Source organism: Furipterus horrens, unplaced genomic scaffold (genome assembly GCF_987537825.1).
Source record: "Furipterus horrens unplaced genomic scaffold, mFurHor1.1.pri manual_scaffold_4, whole genome shotgun sequence".
Taxonomy (NCBI): Eukaryota; Metazoa; Chordata; class Mammalia; order Chiroptera; family Furipteridae; genus Furipterus; species Furipterus horrens.
Window position 1 is genome coordinate 178,085,579 of NW_028327174.1, and position 16,510 is coordinate 178,102,088.

At 39.5% G+C, this 16,510-nt stretch overlaps 1 protein-coding gene across 2 annotated transcripts in view; it reads left to right on the forward strand.

The window, feature by feature from the left end:
- The window catches only part of TMEFF1 (transmembrane protein with EGF like and two follistatin like domains 1), a 121,864-nt gene that overhangs the window by 43,988 nt on the left and 61,366 nt on the right, over positions 1–16,510 (forward strand). The window lies entirely within an intron of this gene.

The following is a 16,510-nucleotide window of genomic DNA, read 5'->3' on the forward strand; positions in this document are numbered from 1 at the left end:
CTCTATTCTCCATTTGTCTTCTTTAAACTATGGGGGTGGGACAAGAGGCTGGGCGGACGGGGGTCGGGGGTGGCAGGGGGAGGGGAAAGGGGAGGATGGACATCAGGCCACTGGGGATCCACTGGCTTCCCTGCCAGACAACCTTGTACCTTTGGGCTAATGAAGGGGCTTTGTTTCTGGGGGAGTTAGGAGGGAGCAAGAGAGCCTTAGCGCAGACTCTTAAGCTACCCTAAATTAAGAGAACCTTTGGTCTGCGGTTTCAATTTGGAGGTCTCAGATCTTTTAATGATTTTCATAATGCTATGTTTTATGATAGGGACAAGATTTTGAGCACACTAAACAATGGGATGCCCATTAAAAGCTTTTCCATCGATGTAATAACTTTTACTTTATTTTTCTGATGTTAAATGGGATAATGTTTTAATAAATAATCACACAGTGATGGTTGAGAATGAAAACCATTTGTATTTTAGAGTGCCTTTTGGTAACATACTGGTTATCAAACTTGTAAGTGATCACACCATGTCAAAATACATTATGGGGTATTGTGCTGTGGTAAGTTGTTCTTGCTAAGCTACTTTTTCCTTAGCAAAATATAGTGTTGATGCATGCTTTGTGTATGGTTTCTAACTCTAGTGCATAGTACAGATTTTAAGAAAGAGCACAGAGGCCTAGAAATTATGTGGTGTGGAAAAGGCGACTGATTTGGAGATCATGGCCCTTGCTAAGCAGCTGTGTTATTTGGAGCAAAATACTTAATTTTTCTTAGTTTTCTCTTCTATTAAAAGAAGGGCTTGGATTTAATAATATCTGAGTCTTCTTTAAGGATTTATTGATATAAATGTCAGTGAATTAGACTGATCCAATAACATGTTTTCTGATTCTGAGATACCTGAATAACTGAGTCTAAAGCTGCAGTTTTAACTAAATTACATTTGTAGAGTCTTGTTAGGATGAAGATCTGGGAATGATCCCTGTGGGAAAACATTTAAGTTGATTAATTAGAGAATTGGAGTAATTGGGTCTGGATATATGCATCCATCAACGCATCTTGATTATGTAGATTTTTTTGTGGCTTGTATTACCCAGGTATTTTCCACATGTACTCCTTTATATATTTGAAGTTTAAAATCTAAATGCTGGCCTTGACTCCCTGTTGATTTTCATTTTTTGGTTTTGGACCCTCATTTCAGCCCACTCACTTTTCTGGAACCTGATTCTGTCAGGCTGTGTGTGTTAGGTCACTCACAGCTATGTGGTTCTTGCAAATGTGAAGAGCTGGTCTATGGCTTTCTTGAATTTAAAGAAGTTGTCTAGATCATGGAAAAGAATGGAAATCTGTGATGTTTTGCTGGATACTTTCTTCCAGATTGGTTGATGTTGATACATTAATCAACCTGATATTCTACCTGCTTGCTACACATCCTCCTACAAGAGTTTAACAGATTTTTAAGCTTCTGCTGTTCAACATTTTCTCATTTTTTCACCAGCCTATCATTAAAAGATTCTGTTAGATTGTCTTGTTAGAAGCAGTTATGTATATGTATGTATTATCCTCCTTTTTTTTAATTTTAGTAATCCTATCAAAAAGCAAATGTTGTGTAGCCTGCCTTAATAAAGACCTCATGGTTCCTTTTTTCTTTTTATTGTGTTCAAAAACTTATTTACCCATTCTAGAATTTTTCAGGGAATACGTGGCAAGTGTTACCCATAGATCTTTTTCTGGATTTGCATTTTTCCCTTTTTGAAAACTGAGAATGCACTCTTTTATTCCTGGTCTTTTTTGGTGCCTTGTCAAGGTAGCTTAGATAATCAGCAGTCAGATCTAAAAGTTTTTCAGTATCACGAGGTGTGGTTTGGATTAGAAAGCAAATTCTTTTGAGCTGGCTCTGTACGTATGCCATTACTGTCCCTTCTCCAGGCCACTTCCCTTAAATGTTTAGGTCCCTTTTATCAGAACTCTATCCTTCCCAGTTTGAAGATCATACTCCTTGATAAAGGTAACCAAAGCAAAGGAGAAGCTAAATGGGTCTGCATTTGTCTCTGTCATCTCTTGATATTACGTCATCTTCCCTAAGCAGTGGGCCCTTTGTTTATTTAGCTCTTCTTATTCTAAACAAGCTTTGTTTGTTTGTTTTTTTCCTCTTGCCTCAGCTCTCCAATCATCATTCTGGACTTTATCCTTATTGCTTTATTTGTATTTCATTTTTTAAAGTCTAACTTATTAGAAAGTTCCCTGTTATATAAAGAGAAAAGTTTAGAAATGCATGATTTATGTGAAGAAAGATGACCTTTGAAGAAAAGTGACCTTAGACATTGACATTTTTTCTTATTTACAACATGAAGACAATGATAATGGTCCTTTTAGACTCTAGAGTGAGAAGAAGGAGGAAGGTAAATATGTGAGAGATTTTTTTTTTGTTAAGATTTTATTTATTTATTTTTAGAGAGCAGAGAAGGGAGAAAGAGAGGGAGAGAAACATCAATGTGTGGTTGTCTATCGCACACCCCCTATTGGGGATCTGGCCTGCAACCCAGGTATGTGCCCTCACTGGGAATCAAACCTGTGACCCTTTGGTTTGCAGGCTGGGGCTCAATCCACACTGAGTCACACTAGCCAGGGCAGATATTTCTGTCTTAGGAAATGTAGTTAAAGAAGTAGAAAAACATACTGAGAGACTATTAAGTCATGTTTGGTGATAGATATCGTCGTCGTCGTCGGCAGCCGTCCGTCTCGAGAGACGATGGTGTAGCTTCTTAAGAGTCTATCTGCACCGCCGAGAATGGCTGTGCAGTCCGACTCGGGAGTGACATCGTATCTGTCTCCTCCCGTGTTGAATCGACATCTTGCGATGACGCTGAAGCTACAGAGCCTGGGCAGGGTGATATGGAGGGTCTGCTGTTGCCCATGCAGCAGACCCCCCCTCTCTTCGCAGCTGAAGGGGCGAAGGGTCCAAGGGAAAGACGGAGTCAATACAGCTTGGCTTCAGGTGCGCCGCAGGAGTTGCCGGTGTTGACTACAACGTCAAACCGCCTTAGGGACTCCGGCTCCGGATTTTCTGTCGGGGTTTACTCCCCTAGCCTTTCCCCTGAAGAGGTATGCCGCAAGGCAGCGGAGGTTTTTTGGAATCAGAGTTTTCCTTCTCTGATGTACCCTGACTGGAAGATCGAACCAGCGACACTTAGCTCGCAGGCCGACGCTCAATCCACTGAGCTAAACCAGCCAGGGCCGGTGATAGATATAAGGTAGAGAATTTGAAGTAAGTTTTAAAAATGTCATGAAAGTTAAAAGTGTGTCCTCTGGATTGTAATATGGTGGTAAGTCGTCGTCGGCAGCCGTCCGTCTCGAGAGACGATGGTGTAGCTTCTTAAGAGTCTATCTGCACCGCCGAGAATGGCTGTGCAGTCCGACTCGGGAGTGACACGGTATCTGTCTCCTCCCGTGTTGAATCGACATCTTGCGATGACGCTGGAGTGTTCTCTCCAGTGAAGCTGAAGCTACAGAGCCTGGGCAGGGTGATATGGAGGGTCTGCTGTTGCCCATGCAGCAGACCCCCCCTCTCTTCGCAGCTGAAGGGTCCAAGGGAAAGACAGAGTCAATACAGCTTGGCTTCAGGTGCACCGCAGGAGTTGCCGGTATTGACTACAACGTCAAACCGCCTTAGGGACTCCGGCTCCGGATTTTCTGTCGGGGTTTACTCCCTTAGCCTTTCCCCTGAAGAGGTATGCCGCAAGGCAGCGGAGGTTTTTTGGAGTCAAGTTTTCCTTCTCTGATGTGCCCTGACTGGAAGATCGAACCAGCGACACTTAGCTCGCAGGCCGACGCTCAATCCACTGAGCCAAACCAGCCAGGGTTTATGGTGGTAAGTAAAGCTGGTATAAATGCATGACATATACTTTAGATTAAGAGAGGTGCCTTCTCAGATTAGTAGCAGTGCAGGATTTAGAGGAATAAAAAGCGAATTTTCCCTGATTTGTGTGGAATCTTGGTAGGGGCACTTCTGCATCCCTGGCGGTTATTTAATAATTTATTTAGTGAACCTTGATTGAATACCTTTTTAGTCTAATCAAATATACTAGATGTTAAGGGAAATACTGCTTATGAGAAGCCATCCCCGCCTTTGAGGGCCTTATCTTTCTAAAAGAGGTGGTTATCAGCCTCTTGTAAATATATATAGTGGAAATTTCTATTTAACACATCTGGGCTTTCTTCCCCCATCAATAAGCCTTTACTGAACCCTGACAGCACCGAAATTAAGTGTTTTCAGAACATTCAGTTATGCAACCATCACCACCATCTAATTCCAGAACATTTTCATCACCCCCGAAAGAAACCCCCATACCTATTAATAGTCATGTTCCTCTGCCCCCTGCCCCTGACAGTTATTCTTTCTGTCTGTGGATTTGTCTGTTTGGAACATTGCATGTAAATGGAGTAATAAAATATGTGGCCTTTTGTGATTGGCTTCTTTCACTTAGTGTGATGTTCTCAAGGTTCATCATGTTTACATGTATCAGAACTTCATTCCTTTCTATGGCTGAATAATATTTCATTGTATGGATGTGTACATTTTGCTTATCCATTCATCAGTTGATGGACATTTCAGTTGTTTCCACTCTGGCTGTTGTGAATAATGCTGTTATGAACATTCATGTACACGTTTTTGTGTGGACATATGTTTTCAGTTCTCTTGGGTATATACTTAGGGGTAGATTGCTGGGTCACATGGTAACTCTGTGTTTAACATTTTTAGGAGCTGCCAAACTTTTTCCCAAAGCGGTTGCACCATTTTATGTTTTTACTAGCAATGACTGAGGGTTCCGATTTCTTCACATTCTCTCCAACACTGTTACTGTCTTTTTGATTATAGTCATAATAGTGGGTATGAAGTTGTGTATCAATGTGGTTTTGATTTGCATTTCCCTAATGACTAATGATGTTGAGTACATTTTCATGTACTTATTGGACATGTAAATGACCATATAAACTTCTTACTTGGAGAAACATCTATTAGACTTTTTACTGGGTGTAAATTTAACAATCAGAATTAAACCATACTAACCAAGTTCCACAGCTCAAACTGGTAGGTGAGCTCTATCATTTGATTTCTCTACTTACTAAGGAAGAGTCTGCTGTGTTTGTTCTCAAATTTATTTGTACCACGGGTATTTGTGAGTGTAAATAAGTACTGCTCAAAGTGATTAAATATGAATGTAGAAAGAGTTGTTTTTATGAAATGCTTTGAAAAGACTTGATAAAGTCAAGAGGCTGAATGAATTGCCTTTCATTGAATTAGATTGTGGTCAAGACAGCTGAAACAGATCAGAGAAACCTTGTAAATCTCTGGAAGGATTCTGCTCCTAGAAAACTTTGCAAGTATTTTTTAAAGTCCCAATTCCTCTTTAAAGGAAAAGAAAATGGACGTCGTAGATAATGGATTATGGGTGTGGTTTAGCCAAGAAAGTGATCCCCATACTCAAAGTAAGTTTTAGTGCGACACGGGAAAAAGAATGTACCTTCATTTATATGTTTGAAGTTAAAAGTGGCTAAAATATGTACATATAATTTCTACATGATTTCCTACTTTACCTTTTTTGATTAATTGGTCAGTGTTTACTTTTGTATGTGTTTGAAAAGAGGGTTTCTACTGTACCTGGTACTTAAGGAAGATATAGATACAATGTCAAGGGAATGAGTAATTCAGGTTTGTAGGAATCAGAAACACTTCCCATGAGTAAATGACGCTTGAGCTGGGCTTTACCTGCGGAGGAGAACGTCATCTTGAAACACCAGCTCCCTTGCCGCCGGAGGCCTTCGCTGTTGATATAGCACTCCTTTTGCCTGGAACCTTCCTGTCCCAATTATTTACCCCCAGCTCTTTCAGATTTTTATGGCACTTCCAAAATGATGCCTTAAAATTTCAGCCTTTTCCACCTTCCATCCCCTCTCTCACCCTCATCTTCCTTTACCCTTTTTTCCTGCTCCAAAGCACCTTTTCCTGTGGCACATTTTACTTATGTTTCTTCTGTGTAGCTCCACAAGGGCAGGGGTTTCTGTCTGTTTTGTTAATTGCTGTATCCACTGTCCCTAGAATGGTTTCTGGCACGTATTTGATGGTGTCCCTTATGTATGTAGTGTATGTGGAATGAATTAATGATTGAACGAACACAGAAGCTGAGCAGAGTTGGAAAGGGTGTTCTAGGCCAAGGGATTAGTATTAGAAAAGGCACAAAGATGGGGCAGCAAAGGGAATACAGTATTTTGGGATCCTGGGGAGGTGAGTCCCACATTGCCACATTCGTGGAAGGCCTGGGAGGCTGATCTGAAGGTTTGGCACTTGCTCTGAAGACAAAGGGAAACTTTTAAAGGATTTGAGTAACATCGTGGTTTTAAGAAGCAAAGTCTGAATTGCTGAAAAAGAAGAGGAGAAGGGAAGAGACTGGGAGTGTAAAAAAACCCATGGACTGCCTCAATTGAAACAGAACCCACGGGCTGTTCAGTTATGAGGGGCCCGATTGCCTGCCACCAGAAGTATAACTCTCAACACCAGAGTTTGGTGAAAAGAAAAAGAATTGTTTATTTAATGGTTATATAGGTTTATATTATTTGCGGATTTCTGCCGTTAAGTCTTATTTTCTTTAAAACACCCACAAACACATAGTTCTGCCTCCCCCTACCAGACCAGGCTAGTTTTAGAAAAGTCAGAGATAGAGTCTTCCTACTAACCAGTCACAGTTCAGTTTTACCAGCAGCTCCCAATCATTCGATCCTGATTGGGGAGGTTTTGCCTGTGTTGCGGAGCTCTCCAGCTCTTAATTCTGAACCACGTGGAGTTCCCCGCCTCCTTGTAAACTGTGTGGAGTTCTCCCTTTCCTTTCAAAGCCGCATGGTGTTCTCCTCTGCCCTCCTTGCAAACCACCTGGATTTTCTCTCCTCTTCTCAAAACCACATGGAGATCCCAGGTAAAAGGTCTGCTGCCTATTTTTAACTCCCTGACTGTGTCCTCTGACGCAGTGGGCGTGGTAACCAGTTCTGACCATTCACAGAGCCTTGCACAGGCTCTGTATGCTCTTTCTCACCATTCCATTGTCAGAATTCCTCCCATCTTCTTGGGGCCTTGGAAGAACCAAACCGTTTGCATAACAGACTAGCTACCAGCCGTAGTCATGCAAAGGCATCTTAAAAGCTGTTCCCTTTTCCCCATCCCCCAACCTGCAGGCTCTGGGGATTTTTGGAGACCCCCACCCCACGCCCCCACCCCTGGTAACAGGAGCATGGGGAAGGATAACTGGATGTGGAGGGAACCAAGAGGACCTATTTAGCCTGCACGATGTTTTTAAAAATTGCTTGGCTATTAACCTTTAAAGATCTGGAGGTTTCACTTAAAAATCTGGATTTTGGTCTTCCCGTCTAAAGATGGAGGTATTGGCAACACTGGGCTCTCTCACTTCTACACTGCAAAAATCAACCACAGCTGTCCGGGGGGCCTTGAGCTCTTGACTTTGCTAGCCTTTCATTAATCTTTTTCTCCCTTGGCTTCTGGCTCTCCTGCTGTAGGAGGCGGGGTGAGTTGTGATGCTCTTAATTTGGGATGGAGAGCCTGTCTGGAAGGGAGGCAAATTGGTGTGTATTTCTTCCCTCGTTCCTGTTACAATCACCAAGTTGAATGGAAATCTTTCTTCTTCAGAGCCTACCCTTCTTGTCTGAGCATCCCTCCTACCTGTCCTCCTGTAGCTTCCACTGCACTCTGTTCTTTTCAACTCTTCCCTTGAATCCACTTCCTACCTCTTTGTATTTGAAAGCTACCCTATCTCTGATTGTACCATTCTCTTGAAATTCTTTCTAATGATGTTTTTATCATATCTATTTTCCTTTATTAATTTTGTATCTTAGTTTTAGTAGTTCCTTTTTCTTTTTCAACTTTTCCTCTTTGTTTTTTGTTTTTGATCTTTCTAAATTCTTTAGGTGGAAATAGACTATCCTGTTTCTTTTTTCCTTTCCATTACAGGCATTTCTGATAAAATTCATATCATTGTTATAGAACATGTATTTAGATATCTTTAGCTTGTTTTGCAGTATGGTCTAAGAATGCATCATGGAATTTCTAGCTTTGGTATTAAAAACTAGGTGTGTCTCTGGGTCCTACTATGAGATTATGTGGAAGATCCTTGTACCCCAGGAAAGGAAGTGTTATTTTCTTGGCTTCTAAGTCTCCTATTATATAACTTAATTTTACTTAAAATGTTTTATTTTGAATTAATTTTAAACTTAGAGGAAAGTTACAGGTTTCCCAGTTGTTAAGATTTTACCACATTTGCCATATTATCTCTTTCTATGTCTATCTGAATCAGTCTTTCTCTGAACCTGACTCTGCCAACTTGGCCCCTACACAGGGGAATGGTTTAAAATATGCTTTATGTCAGTTCTTAACTTTTCTTTGTTTTGTCATCTACTGTTAATGAACTATTGAAGCCTCCAATTACAATGATATAGGTTTATTTTCACAGTTTTCCAGTTAATCATCTTTTTGTTTTTCTACTTGGGACATACGCATTTTCCCAAATATATACAAACAAATAAAAACAATCTTATTTTGTTTCTTTTCTGGTTGTATTTTTAATTTTCATGTAGGGTAGATTTAAGTCACAGTGATACCCATCTTTTTCTGGATTTGTATGTGTCCTTTAGATTTTAAGTGCTAGGATTTGTTTCCCAGCACAGATGTAGACCATTGTGCTTTCATAGGCATTCACCCATTTACATTAAATGAAGTAATTATGAAAATTTGTGCTACTGTCTTCCTCTATCATCATCACCACCATCATCATTTAAAAAAGTGTACATCCAAGTATTTGTGTGTGTGTGTGTGTGTGTAGCCGTAAGTTGTGCAGCTATCTCCACAATCAATTTTAGAACACAGATTTCTTTCTCCCAAAAAGAAACTTCATAGTGTTTAGCAGTCACTGCCCAAGCCCCACTTCCCCAGCCCTAGACAACCACTAACCCACTCTCTTTTACTGTGTATTTGCCTATCTAGACATTTTCTATGAATGGAGTCACAAAACATGTGGCCTTTTGTGATTGGCTTCTTTCACTTAGGCTGAGGTTTCCAAGGTTCATTTGTGTAGTGGTATGTATTAGAATTCATTTTCTTTCTGTGTCGGATGGACAGTTGGGATGTTCCCACTTTTTGGCTGTTACGAATGATGCTGCCATGAACATTCATGTACAGGTTTTTGTGTGGACATATGTTTTCCATTCTCTTGGGTTTATGCCTAGGGGTAGAATTACTGGATCATGTGGTAACTCTGTGTTTAACATTTTGAGGAGCAGCCAAATTGTTTTCTGAAGTTCCTGTACCTTTTTATATTTTCATCTGCCATGTCTGAGGGTTCCAGTTTCTCCACATCCTAGCCATTATTTGTTATTGTCTTGTTTTTTTATTATAACCAAACTGGTTCTTTTAAGTTCATATTTTTATTGCTCATTTCCCATGTATACGTTTGTGGTTTCTTGAATGGAATTTGAATTCTCAATTGCTTTTAAGCTGGATTGGGAGGTAATGTCATCCTATTTACTCTCTTTCTCCTCCTCTCCTTTTTATTGTTAGAAAAATTGTTTTAACAAAATTATTTTCATTATTCTTATTAGCAGTTTTATTATTAGCTTCTCGCATTGGAGAAATGAGGCATTTAGGAGTTGGCCTACTTCTCATGTACTTTGAAATTCTACATTTAAATCTTAAAATTCTCTCAGAGTTTGCTTTTAGTTTATCAGATGATTTTAATCCTTTGCTACTAGTTGAATATATTTCTGTTTTTATTAGTGTCATGTATTTTTCATGGATCAATTGTTTCATCATTTTTTGAAAAGTCACTTCAGGTTCTAAGTTCTTAACGTATTCTTTTGACTTCAAAAATGTTGGCAGGTATTGTTTTCAACCTCAGCTCCATGCTTCGCTTTTGTGCAAGAATTCTAAACCTTTCTTTTCCATGGTTTAAATAAAAAGAAAGAAAGAAAAACCACACCTTTTTCTTTGTTATAAAAACAATATTTGCTTGATATAAAAAATTTGAGGGAGATGGAAAAATAATAAAGAAATGCGATGATTGCCAGTTGCCTCTGTAATAACTTAATGTTTATGCTGAAGTTGTTTCATTTTATACCAGAAACACTTTGAACCTTTTTCTGGATAGTGTTTGCTTTGGCATTTTTTGTTTAACCTGGAGTCACTATTGTTCACAGGTCATATCTCCTTCAGGGCTTTTAATTTCAGTTTATTTTGCCTTGTCAGCTTTCATCTAATACTGTTTTGCAAGTGAATCTAAACTGCTCTTATTTCTATATCAGTTGTGCTGTTTACAGCACAATACATTTAGAGTCTCTATTGTTCATAAGTCAGCTCAGTTGTTTCATATCCTGTTAATTTTTCATAGTATTTTTTCTCTTCAAAATATTTTAAGATATTCTTTAGGTGGTGCACTTGTGTTTACCATTATTGTTTCCTTTTTCTAGTTTAGACCATTAAGTGCTTCCTAATTACCATTTAATTAGACTTAGGTTGTTTTTCTTAAAGTTCTTCACCATTTTACAACAATTTGTTGGGGTTTAAAGTTGTGATTGTTTTAAAATTTTGGTTTTGGTTTTGGTGGTTTCAGCCAGAGAGGAGAAGTATCATTTATAATTTTTGTTGCTCTTTTGTAAAGATCTCACTTATTTCTTGCAATCCTGGGAGGGATTATTATTACATATGTTTTTACTCCAGGGAACTGGGATTGGCCAAGATTGTATAATTGGAACTCTAGTTTTGGAGCTCTTTAGAATGCTGAGTTTGTGAAGTCATTTTAAAATTCTCTTTTAAAATAGTTAATATCAGGTTCTCCAGTGCCAACCTGCAGGTTGTTTTTTAGATGTTTCTCTTTGTGGGTGACTTCCCTGGATGCTGGCTACCTTCTATTCCAATTAGTGTTGAAGACAGTATGGAATAGTAGTTATAAATAGAGCCAGAAGGCAATAGTCTTGTGTTTAGATTTATTTCTTGGTATTTAAAAAATTTTGATGGCAGAAATGTGTTGAATGTACTTACCAAATTTTAAAATAGATATTTAAACATATATATGTTGCAAAATATAAATAGGATTATAACTATATATAGTTTTATAACCTTTTTTCATTTCACAATTGATCTTGATCTTAACATATCAATATGTATTTCTACCATATACTTTAATTTTAATGACTGCATAATATTTCATCAATAATTTATTAATTCTCAATAAATGGACACTTAGGTTGTTTTAAACACTTTGCTGTTATAAAAAATGTTGATGTTAACAATTCTGCCTATGTATTTTTGTATGTTTTTTCTTCTATATCATAATTTCCTAGATATAGAATTGCTTGGTTAAAGGATAAACACAATTCAATTAAATATACTGCCACATTATTTTGTGAGACATTTTATCAATCTATACCCTCATTGTTGGTTTGAGCACTCATTTTCCTGTCCCTTTTTCTGCCCTGGTATTAATTAAAAACGTAATAACTAACTCTTAATACAACACTTATTATGTGTCCTGCACTGCTCTTGAGTGCTTTCCATATCTTTATTTACTTCTCCATCAACATTCTAAGATAGGTGCTATTATTATCCTCTTGAGTAGGTGAAGGAATGGAGCAGAGGGGTAAATTACTAAGGTGAAATGAGCACCAGAGCCAGGATACTGATCTAGGTGGTCTGTTTCTAGGGTCTGCCCTTTAAACACCAAATTGTAATGCCTGTTTATTCTTTTTAAAATTTAATATAATTTATCTGATTTTTAAAATTATTTTGTTGAGATAGCATTCACATAATATAGAATTTACCATTTTGAAGTAAGTAATTCAGTGCTTTTTAAAATATATTCACGATGTTGTGCAACCATCACCTTCTCTACTATCTAATTACAGAACATTTTCATGACCCCAAAAAGAATTTCCATTACTATTTACAGTTAGTCCCAATATTCCTCTGCCCCCATCCCCTGGCAACCACATAGAGACTCAATGTCTGTATGGATTTACCTACTCTGGACATTTCATGTGAATGGAATCGTACAGTATGTGGTCTTTTATGCCTGGCTTCTTTCACGTAACATGTATTTTTAAGATTCTTACATGTTGTAGTATATAATTCTTTGATCTGATTTTAAAAGAAATACAAATTCATTGTAAAACTTAAACAATTCAGAAAAATACAGAAATAAAGAAGAAAGTTTAAATACTACCAAGAGATAACCGTGGTTCATATTTTGGCATATATATCTTCCAGATTTTTAAAATAGGCATTAAAAAATAGATTGTGTTATATATTAAAAAAAATCTGCCTTAAAAAAAACAGTGTATTATGTCAGGAAATGGGCAGATTCTTCATTATTCTTTTAACTAACTGCTATAACAGTTTTAGTTTATGTGTCTGTAAGAAGGAAACACACAGGTTTGGCAAACTAGTCAGAAATAGCAGTAAGAGAGAGAGTATCTCAGTTCAAGCCCTTTGGTTGGGGCTGGCCAGGGCTAGAAAGTCCCTCAGCACCTTTCATACCCAGCCAGCGATCTGGGTCGTTTTTCTTTCTGATTTTGTAGTAGGTGGTCCTCTGCACCCCTTCGGCTGAGCATCCTGACACAGAGGCATTTAGACCTGAAAGAGGCAGCAGGGAAGCGCAGTAGGTTGCAGAGGGGAGGACTGACATGCCATCCCAGTGGTGTTCTATCAGGGGTAGTTGGGCAGAAAGTGTGTAGAATGGGATGAAAAATATCGGAGTCAGATAATTGTGTAGCATATGTGAACTCTGGTTAAATGTCGCTTAGAGAAGTTTTAGTCATCTCTGCTCTTAATGGTTTTTAATATTCATATAAACTACTTTTGGTTTTATATCATGAAATACTGAGTACAGTTTACTTTCTCCCTTATACCTTCATAGTAGAAGGGAACTACTGTTATGTGGTTAATTTAGTGAACAAGTTGAAGAGAATTTAATTTCTAATTCATCTATCTAATTTCTTGGGACCGGAGTCAGCACTTAGCTGATCTATTCCAGTCAAACCTCGGTTCTCCAGGGTCTCCCATCTCAAACAATTTGGTTCTTGCACAGCTTTCCAGAATGAATTAAGTTCAAGAACCTAGGTTTCACTCTTTGGTTTTACCTGAAGTGTATTGTCAGTCATTTGTGTCATTAATAGTGTCCCTCACGTTGGTCTGGGGGAAGAAAAGGTGAATTTTTGTTTACTACCCACTTATTCTAGGCACTGTTGCTTTTTAGTGCATATCTAACCATTACAATATCTAAGGGAGGTGTTATTTATTATTCTAAAAGGTGAAGAATTGTCATGTGAACCTGGTCCTGTTGATCCCCAAACCAATGCTTTGTCCGTTAGATAGCAGTTTGTCTCTGGGGTTGTGTTAGAAATCATATACCCCCCCCCCTTCATTAAATATAACCATATAGAATAGAGGAAGAAATCATCCCTCTTAAACTGGTGTAAACACAGTCCCTATTACTGTTTTCGGTTCTTCCTGGCTGGATTTTCCTGTATGTGTTTTTTATATGCAATTATAGTGCATGTGTTAAGTTCTGTCTTCTGCTTTTTCACTTGACATTCATCAGCATGTTTTCATACTATCACGTAAAATATACACAATCTCCTAAACAGCTGTATAATATTCCATGGGTATGACACACGATTTCCTGGTGTGGGATGGTTTGAATGTTTAAATATTTTAAGTATGCTTTCAGTGTAGGGATTGTGGAAATGTCTCCTAGGCAGCTGGATGCAGGGTCAGGAACAAGCAAGCAGGCCTTGTTTTGGGAGTGAAACTATCCAGCAGGGGTCCTGCCAGATTGGACTGGTGTGCTTTTCTGAAAAAGGGAAGGGTTTCCCAAATGCTATTAACATGTAGACAATGAGTATAAACCCATTGAAATTGGGTTATTCTTAAGAACAAAGTAAAAAGTTTGAACATGTCCTATGGGAGTCAATAAGGAATCACCTAGAGGCGCACTAAAGATTTTCGCATGTTGGTAAGTACTTGAGGGCATTCATTTATAGGACTTACCCCAGCAGTGCTCTGCAGACTGGAAGTAACACTGGCAAAGGCAGATGAGATGGCTTTAACGAGGTTGGGGAAAACCAGGCTTGAAGACTCGGAGTGGTGGGAGAGGATGAGACCGCTGAGGGAGAAGAACGAGATGACGCAGTGGGACGGCTGAGGGCAGAGGAGGTTTACAGTTGTTCATATGGAAAATAGTAAGTGGTAACATTATATATTATAACAGTATTATATAACAATATTAATACGACAATAATTAATAAGTAATAATAGAAGAATAAACCTTCCCATTCTCATAACTGTACAGTAAACCTACTTTTGTCCCATTCTGTATAGTAGGAGACCCCTTTGTCTTGTTGCCTTAAGATTCTGATAGTCTGTTAATCAAGAAAGTTATTTGAAGTGGGGAGTTACAAAAATGATTCATAAATGCATGTAGCGTTTCATTTTAACTTAAAAGCGTATAAACTTATTAAACAATTTGAATGAAGGTCAGGAATTTTTCTTTGAGAATAGTTGGAATTTCCCCTTTCTTGAATAAATCACATTTGTAACACATTGATTACAAATTCCAGTTTTAGTCTCTTTAAAAAGGAATGGAAAGACTTGTGGATGCAGAAGTCTAGATTTTTATCTTGCCCACATGTAATGCAACAGTGATTTTTAAAAAACACCTTGACTTATTAAAGTCTTTCATAGCATTCAATTTTGTTTTCATAGAAACAGTTTATTTTCACTGTTACGAAATATTGGAACCACACACTTGCAATAACAAAAACAGTTGGCATCCACAGGCTGGATGACATCTATAACTGCCTCTTGGGGCAGAAGAACAGCTCCCCTGGTTGGAGATAAAATATTCACGACCTTTCTAGAGAGTGACCTTGAGGTAGAGCATAGCCTTGAGGATTCATTGTGTCATAGTTGGTATGTTTTAGAGGGCATAGCACACTTTGGTTAATTTGGAGAGTTGACTAAGTTGGAGATAAGTTCTAAGAGTGCTCTGGACATGGGCTGGGTGGTAGGAGGGAAAAGAAGGTAAATGAGAAGTCAGCAGAGAGATGGAGGGATAATTATTAGGTTGGAAGGAGAGGGCAGGAATGTTAGCTGCTGTAGAAGGGTCAAGAAAAGAGTTGGAAGACTTAAGAAAAAAGCTATGGGATCATTAGATTTGAGGTCACGTTGACCTTGAAAAGAGTTTTGATAGGAAAGGGGAGGAAGCCAGGTTTGCTGGAGATTTAAGGCATTAAAAAAGGGGACCCAGGCTTCTGGCCAAGATGGTGGAGTAGGTACTTGCATCCTCCCATAAGCACATTAAAATTACAACTAAACTACAGAATCACCCTCATTGAGAATTGCCCGAAGTCTAGCGTATCAGAGTCTTATAACTCAGGATATACAGAAGAAGCCACATCAAGCTAGTAGGAGGGGCAGAGACTCAGAATGGGCTGGTCCCACACTCACATGTTAGAAATATGGAGGGATATCTTGGCTATGAAGGTCCCCCCACCCTGAGGAGCAAGGAGTTCTAGCACTACACCAGGCTCCCCAGTCCAGAGTTCCAGTGCATGGAAAAGATGTCCCTATAAGTCCTGGCTATGAAAACCAGCAGGATTATGGCTGAGGGATACTGAGAGCTTCTGGAGTCCCAGACATTCCTCATAAAGGGCCCAAGTATGGACTTACTAGAACTCACTGGCTCTGAGCTCCAGTGCTGGGGCAGCAGCTTGAAAGGTGCCAGGGACATATTGGGAGGAACTGAATTGTCAGGATTCAGGGAAAGAGCTGAAGGGGCAGCTTTTTCCCAGACAGAAGTGCTGGCAGAGGCCATTGTTCCTTTACTGAGCCCTCCCCCTCCAGGTACAGGTGTGTGCTTCATCTTGAGTCTTCACCAACCTGGCTAACACCATCTTCCCTACCCTGGTGATTCCCTGAGACCCTGATCCACCCACCTTGTGGGCTCACCCAAGCTACTTTTAGTGGCTTTTCCATACAAACGGCCTGTTTTGCCTATTCTTCAGACTTTCCTAAAATCTCTCAAAGGTCCACAAACCCCAGACAGGCAGCATCTGGCCTCAGTGTACCTCATATATCTTGCTAAGCAGCCCCAAGCCTGGGCCCCTGCAAGCCCAGCACAGGTGGCAACCATCTGCAGATCTCTGTACTCCTGCTGGGTGGCCCTGGGCAGGGCACAGGTAGTGGCTGACCTTGGTCTGCACTTCCTGGGAGGCCCGAGAGCCAGTGCATCTAGTGGACAGCTTCAGGCCACACTGGAGTACCACCCAACCACCTCTGAGTGACACACTCAAGGGGCAGCCTCAGCAGGCACAGAGCCCTAGTGAAGTGAGTCCTGCTCCATGGGATGGGCCCCTGCACAGCAGCTCCTTTGCTGGAGTCTCGGCTGGTAGTCACTGCTGATTGAC